Here is an 8,384-nt window from a genome sequence, read left to right as displayed (position 1 = left end):
TTCAAAGCCAAAGGTTAAAAAACACTTACATCAAGACACCTTGAAGCATTAAGATGAATATTATTATTAGCCATGGTTTTTTATAACTGTTCTTTAATATTTTATATGAATATGAATTTATTTTAAAATGCGCATTTCTCTGAGAACCTTCAACATGTTTTTAGTACTCTAGTTTGAAGCCAGGAATTATATCATGATAAAATATTTTGAAAAATTATTGTTATTTCTGGCACATTTGAAAATTATTTTCTATTTTATTCAGTTACTTTACTTCCCAAATAATGCCAGACTACATTGCCCTTGTAACAAATGTAAACACTGAAAATGAGATAAGGCCCTTCTGCTTAGCTTGGTTCACTCATTTAAGTTATATACTACGAAGTGGCATTGCAGTATTATGGGATTTTATATAGATGAGAATAAATTGAACTCATATGTTACTGTGATAATTTTTGTTTACATTAGATATTATCATTTAAATCTTTTCCAAACTTTTGAATGTGATGCTAATTATGATTTGAAGAATATAACTGGCGTGGGCTTTTTTTTTTTTTTTTTTTTGGATGTCTGATTTTATTTGTTACCCTTAGAAAATCTTTCCTCCCCCACTGAACTCAGACTCAGAGGTGGAAGCTCTCAGACAGGACAGCCTTTGTCTCTTGCCAATCTGTTCCTGGTGTTTTTCTTTGGCCTCCTTCATTCTCTTGCCCAAGGGTTTAGCATATTCTGCAGTCTCTTCCTTATTTTTCTTAGTACATTGTTTCTTCAGAGCAACACACGGATGTTACATGGAGTAACAATACGCTGAATTTTGGGTGCTTGGTTGTAGGCTTCTTATCTTTATTTGGGGGCTTTCTTACAACATATTGGCAGACATCATCTTAGATTGAAAAGTTTGCAGATTCTTTTTCTCCCCTTTTAACAACGACCAAATTGAGAGCACTGAGATTGGCATCCACAATGCAACCCCAAGCAGATTTGTGCTTTCTTTGTCCAGGCCTCCTTGGTCAGTAGCAGGAATGCACCTTACTCAGCAGCAGGCGGACATGGCCATGGGTCTAGATACCCTGCTTCATGGAGAAGTCTTGTTTGTCATTGCCATCACTGATTCAGACCTCATAACCCTTCCATTCTTTACCCAGAGCATCAGCAGCAACTTCTGTGGCCATATACTTCCATAAAATGTATAAATTTTGAGTTCATCATCCACTTCAATAAGTTTCTGGAAGGCTGTAACTGGGAAAGAAATGTTCAGCTTCATCCTAGAACAGATTACCACCTCCAAGGTGCCACAAGATGAAGACATGCATGGGCTTCCTTCTGATATATTTTGGAAACAAGGTGTATTTGTAAAAGCCACCCATTCATATATTTTGTTCAACTTCTTTTGGAAGTTTTTTTTTCCTTTTCCTTTTTCACTTTGTAGAAATATTTGATGCATTCTGCATAGAATTTTTATATATTCGTTGGACACATTTTCTTCTAGGCTTTTAGTTATATATATTTCATTTGTAAAATATCTTTTGAAGTATAGAAGTATTGATTATTTGACTTGTTAGTTTTCTTTAGTCGAATTGATCGATCTTTTTTTGTTTTAATGAGAGCAGGGATAAGGTCTCTCATGTTTACAAATTCCTAGTATTTATACTAGACTTCAGAACAAATTAAACTTGCAAAATGTATTTTATGAGAAAAATAATAAATTATCCTATAATATTATAGATTTACATTTTTCTTTTTTTAATGTTTATTTATTTATTTTGAGAGAGAGAGAACACAAACAAGGGAGGGGCAGAGAAAGGAGAGAGAGAATACCAAGCAGGTTCAGTGCTGTCAGCACAGCGCCCGATGTGGAGCTCAATCCCATGAACCATGAGACCATGACCTGAGCCAATATCAGAATCAGGGACTTAACCAACTGAGCCACCCAGGCATGGCTATAGTTTTACATTTTTCAAAATTTTTGGTTTTAAGTTAATTTGATTTTATTTTTGATAACAGTGTGAAATAGGATCATTTCCCCCAAATAGGTCCTCTCATACAATTTTATGAATAAAAAATCATTTACCTACAGATCGATAACACTATTACACACAATTTCATTTGTCAAAGAAAAATTATACTGTATAATATAAGTTAAACAGGCAAGAGAGACTTAAAGAGGGAGACTTTATTTAGAAAAGAAGGCAAAGCAATAAAGGAGAGAAACTGAATCCAACCTCCACTGAAACAAAAGGCAGAAGTTTTTAAGCACTGAAGTGAGTTAGTGGAAAAGAACTGGAAGACATTAGGGGAGAAATTGGTCAATGTAATTAGGCCAATGCGTTTGCTAATTGGTGCTTACTGAAATAAGGCTCCTATCCACCCACAATGACTGAGAGACAGGGGCTCCAACTCTCTTGATGACCACATTTCATAGGGATACCTCCCAGGTCCTCAAGAAAGGCATTTCTGGGTTGTAAATTTTGAAAAAAAAAAAAAAAAAAACACATCTCAAGGAGCAGAGAAAGAATTTAAAAATTTTCTGATGTAAATGTTCTGAGAAAAGGGAGATCAGGATCCTAGATCCAAGAAGAAACCTGTAGAAAGTATAGTCAAGCTGAGGAGAATGTTGCAGCTGTCTTGGTCACATTATAAATTAAATCTCTTTCTGGACTCTATTCTGTCACATTAATAAAAGTGTTTATTTCTGAATCATTTCTCATTAATTACTATTGCTGCTGATACTTTATCATCCAGACATCAAAAACTCCTTTTTGTTTCCTTCTTTTTATCAAACTTTTTTTTTTGACAATTTTCTTGTTGAAACGAGTTTAATTCCAGTTTGTAAAGTTCTTTGAAAGATTGTGTTGAGCACTGCATTGAGTATAAAAGACACTGATGCTCACTTTATACAAATTCCATTCTTCTCTTATTCCATGCTAAAACCCACCATTTTTCCCAATACAATAATATACTCTGTTAAAGAGAAAAGGCAAAACATTTGTCAGTGTCAGATAAATGCTGGCCAGTGATTAGTAAGTGAAATTCCACTGAAAGTATCTGGGATAATTTTGTTTTGTCACTCTGGGTTCTACTGCTTCCTTATCATTACTTCACTTTTTTTTTTTTCCTTGCCAGGAAGGCAGGTGAGAAGTTGATGTTGGAATGAACATCAGCAGTCAGAGTGGAACCACCCAAAGATTCACACCACTACATCTACTCACATTTTGTTCCCAGCTGTTAACCTAAAAATTATTTATGCTCCACTCAAAACCAAACCCTTCCATGTGTACCCTGGATTCTAACCTCTTTCATCTGCATAAGGACATCAATGAAAAAACACTCTTTTTCATACATAGGTTTATGAATATATATATATATGTATATATATATATAATAAGTATAGGTATAAGTATAGGTATAGGTATAGGTATATTTTCCCCAACTATGGCTATAATTATTTGATTCCCCTTGAGCAAAACACATGTCAAAAAAAAAATAAAATAATTATGTAATTTTATTAGCATCAGTACTTTCCCCCTACCTGCCTAACTCAACACCAATCTTTCAACTTCACCACATTATAAAGACTGTGTAACTTATCAAAATACCAATTAATCAATGCCACTAAAACTAAAGTCAATTCTCTTAATTTTTTGCATGATATCTCAAGAATACTTGATACAGTCCTTAAATCTATTCATTTCTTTTTCAGGTCATTTTATTCTCTTAGTTTTCCTTTTAATTCAGTAGATACTCCTTTAAAAAGATTTGTTTTGGTTTCTCCTCTTCTGTACAACCTTATATTGGTACACTGTTTCAGAGCTCCATTCTTTTTTTATTTTTATTTTTTAAGATTTATTTATTTTTGAGAGAGAGAGAGAGAGAGCATGAAAAGGGAGGGTCAAAGAAAGAGGGAGACACAGAATCTGAAACAGTCTCCAGGCTCTGAGCTGTCAGCACAGAGCCCGACGAACCCACGGACCCCGAGATCATGACCTGAGCCTAAGTCGGACGCTTAACCGACTGAGCCACCCAGGAGCCCCTCAGAGCTTCATTCTTAATCCTTCCTTCTACCTGCATGTTTTTCTTGTAGATAAGTTTCTGTACTAAGACTTTAAATGACATCTGTATAATCATGACCTCCACATTTTATCTCTACTATAGACAGTCCCAGACTTGTATATGTATCTCCTTGAGTTTTGTCTAACCAGTGTCAGCGTGAATTCCTGACCTACCCTGACACTACCCAGCATCCTGTCTCAGTTGATGGCAACTCTGTCCTTCAAATTGATTACACAATAATTTGGAGTCATTGAGATTTCTAACTTACATTTACAGAGCTGCAACCAGCCCTCAAAAGGATTCTATCTTCAAAATATGCTTCTGCTGAGATTAATGCCAGAGAAAGATAGAAGGAAACTGGGATATTGATCTTTTCATGGAACAGCTTCACAAATCATTATAGGCTCTGTCCAGAATTTTTGAATGAATAAAATAAACTCTGATTTTGTTATGTTACTGTGAACACATGTATATCATAAGTCATCAAATTTAAAATAAGTGAAATAGAGAATTGTTTTCTGTACAATATTTAGTGTATCCTTCCATGAACATCTTATATATCTCACTGTGTCCTCTAGTGATACATTCATACTTCTCTTTATTATATTCTAGTATAATTCCTATAAAATTATCCCTGGAAACTTCATAGGTATTGCTGTAATTACTAATACATATACTTTTTCTTCTTTTATTTTTTGTTAGATTTTTAAAAAGTTGTTAATAGTATACTAGTAGTGTCCGAGTGGTTACGCATTAGCTTGGCCTTTCAGCATAATATTTAATAGAAGTCATGATAGTAATATTTATATCATTTAACTTAAAAAATATTAAGTCTGTTACAAATCATGATGTTTTCCGTATTAAGACTTTATCAAATAAGGTCTCTTTTGCTAACTAGTTTTATGTTTTATTTTCTTTAATTATTTTTTTCTGTATTTTAAGATAATCTTAATTTATCTTCTTTAACTGATGATATGATAAATGTACATTCCTACCATTCTGTGAGTGTCTTTTGTTCTCAATTAGACCTTAACATAAAAGACTCAGGGAGAACTTGTATATACTTATGTTATCTTGGGTTGAAGTTCTTCTTTTTTACTAAACCATATTGTCTTGTAAGTCTAGTGTATAAACACTCTGCTGTCTGCCTACTTGTGTATTCTACCTTTCCCTTAAGAGTGGAACAGTGTAGGGTCACCTGGGTAGCTTGGTTGGTTAAGCATCCAACTCTTGATTTCAGTTGAGGTCATGATCTCACAGTTGTGAGATTGAGCCCCACGTCAGGCTGAACTTGGAGGCAGCTTAAAATTTTCTCTCTCTCTGCTCCTCTCCCCTGCTCACTCTTTTTCTCTTTCTAAAAGAGAAAGAAGGAAAACGGGGAAAGGAAGGAAGGAAGGAAGGAAGGAAGGAAGGAAGGAAGGAAGGAAGGAAGGGTGGAGGGTGACTTGGAGCTAGAACTTTATCCCATCCTAACTCACTAAGTGGAAACACTATCGTCTGTGAACACATCTCCTCATTGAAAACTGCTAAGAATTTAGAAAATTGTGAACAGATTAGGGATTTTGTCTGATTTCCTTGTTATAAAAATATCGATATGATTATAACCACATTTTGAAGATTGCTGATTCTAGACTGGTGTTAATGATAGACTAAATTGCAACTTTAGACTGTTCTTATTTTCTAAGCCACATTTATGGAATTAGCTTGCACAGTATTCCATTATCTGTCTCATCCTTACTATGTCATGCTGGATCCATCATTCCAACATGTTTCATGCCAGTTACCAAATATATCAGACCTCCTGTCTTACCTAAGTCTGAATATAAAAGTAACAGTGTGTGTTTGAATGTATGTTTGTCACATGACTAAAGAAATATGTTTTGTTTTCACTACAAGATCCTAGTAGAATTTTAACAAATTGAAAATTTAAGATTTTGCTCTCAAGCAATTTAATAAATTAGTCTTTAATATTTATATTGTGCATTATTTAAAAAGCCTTGAACTTTCCACTCTTTGGCTGTAATAAATATATAAATTTGATTTTACTTCAATGATAAATTCAAGGATTTCCTAACATAACCTTGCTTAATTGTTTTCTCATTGGTGCATGGTACCTCTTATAAGGCTAGTGGTTGTAAACATTTAAAAGGCATGGGCATTTCAAATGTGAATAGGTCACTTAGTAATTTGCAATTCTTCACTTTCAGTATCTTTTCCTTAAACTAACACTTCCTATATTGAACACTACTTTAATACAACAGACCATTCATTTGTCAGGCATCCCAACCACTCTGATGAAGGACAGAATGTTAGGATATCTAAATTCCAATTAAATGCACTGCTGCACTCTAATCCTGCATTCAAGAAACTGGGAACAAGAGCCACATGCTGTGACCTAAATGATGCTTTGATTGATAATGCATGGCCTTTCCTCTAATTTTTAAACATGTAACTGAAATGGAAAGATACTGTAATCATAATCAATTTGTGCTTGAGAAATGAACCATATTTAGAAGGCAAATATTACTTAAGCAGATTTTTTCAGGGAGGGAGTTTGTGTATTCAGAATTTTTCATATTATATGAAGATAATGTAGCAATCAGTTTTTGCTTTAAGCTGTGTGTTTAAAGTCTTTTGTAAAAGTTCTGTTTCCATCAATGAAAAATGAGGTAGCTGAACCCAGTTTGCTTCTTTTGTTACTGGAGACTTCAAATGAATTACCACAGGAAAAACAATGCTAAATCATTGATGCAAAGTGAGAATAATTAAATGAGATTTAGTGAGTGAGAAGTGATATGAAAAAGAAAGAAACTTTTAAAGAATATTTTATTTAATGACAGATTATTAATTTGAAATATAATTAAAATATTAAAATGCAATTCGTTTTGAACATCAATTCCTAATATTTATATTAAAAAGGAAAATAAAGAATAGAATACTTCCAATAGTTTTAGATAATAATTTGGCAAATTTCATCACAATAACTTTGGAAAGATGTTTTGAGTTATTTTTAAAACTTTTTAAATAAACTATTTTGATTATCTCATTTGAAAACCACTAATGGACACAAATATTAAAATTTAGTCACATGCAATTTGAGATGATCTCCACAAAAAACATACAGCTCATGTTTCATGGTAACAGATGAAATTGTTTCATTAACTCTTCTTGATGAATGCTAGTTTAGGATTAGACTGTGTGCTCTGCCTAATCAGTCAGCCCCCTACTTTCCCTCTCCATTGCTTCCTGTTCTAACCTTCCTTGTACTTATGAAAATATCCACACCCAGGAATAATGAATCTGAAAATAGGGAGTGTTTCTATATTACATTTAGCAATAGAAAATATTTCAATGAATTCTTCCTGAGCAATATATCCAAGTGAATTTTGTATGTGTGTGGTTTGTTTAATTTTTTTTTTTTTTTTTTTTTTTGCCTTATTGTAGCAACAATTCCAAATAGCAATTCGTTGTTTGAAGAAAATGAAAAGTAGGCTGGGGGTTCCATTACATACATTGTAGTAAACCCAATATATTATAACATATTATCAATGCAATACAGTTATAACAAGTTATCACTATTCAGTTGAACTCCACACATTTATTTACCAACAACATTTTGCTAGATGATCAGTTTCCAAATTGTTTTTCTTGGTGACTGGCTGAATTGACATGTTGTTAACACACTTGTTTCCTCACTCCCTTTTAACTATTTCATATATTGAGGGAGTTTTTAAAAGTTTGACTCATTCTTTACAACAAGAAATTTGGAAATTGTTTTCATTCTATTGTAAAATAGTTTTATAAAATTTTCATATTATATAAAGAGTTTATGGGAGCATTATGGACAGCAAAAAGTAAAGAAATGTTGACTACAACTGTCCAGATATTTAGTTCCAGCTGTGTAATAATTTTGGCCAAAGCATCTTAATATTCTCAAAATTCTGTTGTTTTATGGCCTCTGCTTTTAAAGTTTTCATATTTACAGTGTGTGACTTTCGAAGTTTCATCCATGTTTTCCTTTTTTGAAGATACATTCAAATATTGTGATGTCTGAGTACATGCAAATCATTGTTTCTCTTTGTAAAGAAAGAGTATGTAGAATGTGTACATGCAAATATTTCAATTGAAAAGTAATATGCTAAATTATATTGGAATATAATCGCACTGTGAATTAATGAAATAATAGAGAAATGTGAAAAATTACTTGCATTTTCCAAAATGGAATTCCCAAGATGTTTTTCAGAAATATTTTGGATTAAAAATGAGAACTTGGCTCACCAAATGTGATTAGATAGAGATGTTTTCAAAATTTACAATAGTCACTTTCACTGGAGTTA

The 8,384-nt window shown here is 33.0% G+C and overlaps 1 pseudogene; it reads right to left on the bottom strand.

Moving 5' to 3' along the window:
* Positions 1 to 586: 586 nt before the first annotated feature.
* Positions 587 to 1,261, bottom strand: LOC123609299 (annotated as a pseudogene).
* Between the last annotated feature and the right edge of the window lie 7,123 nt (positions 1,262 to 8,384).

This window comes from Leopardus geoffroyi, chromosome A1, assembly GCF_018350155.1.
Source record: "Leopardus geoffroyi isolate Oge1 chromosome A1, O.geoffroyi_Oge1_pat1.0, whole genome shotgun sequence".
In the NCBI taxonomy this organism is placed as follows: domain Eukaryota; kingdom Metazoa; phylum Chordata; class Mammalia; order Carnivora; family Felidae; genus Leopardus; species Leopardus geoffroyi.
This window is presented reverse-complemented; position numbering and strand designations above follow the sequence as displayed.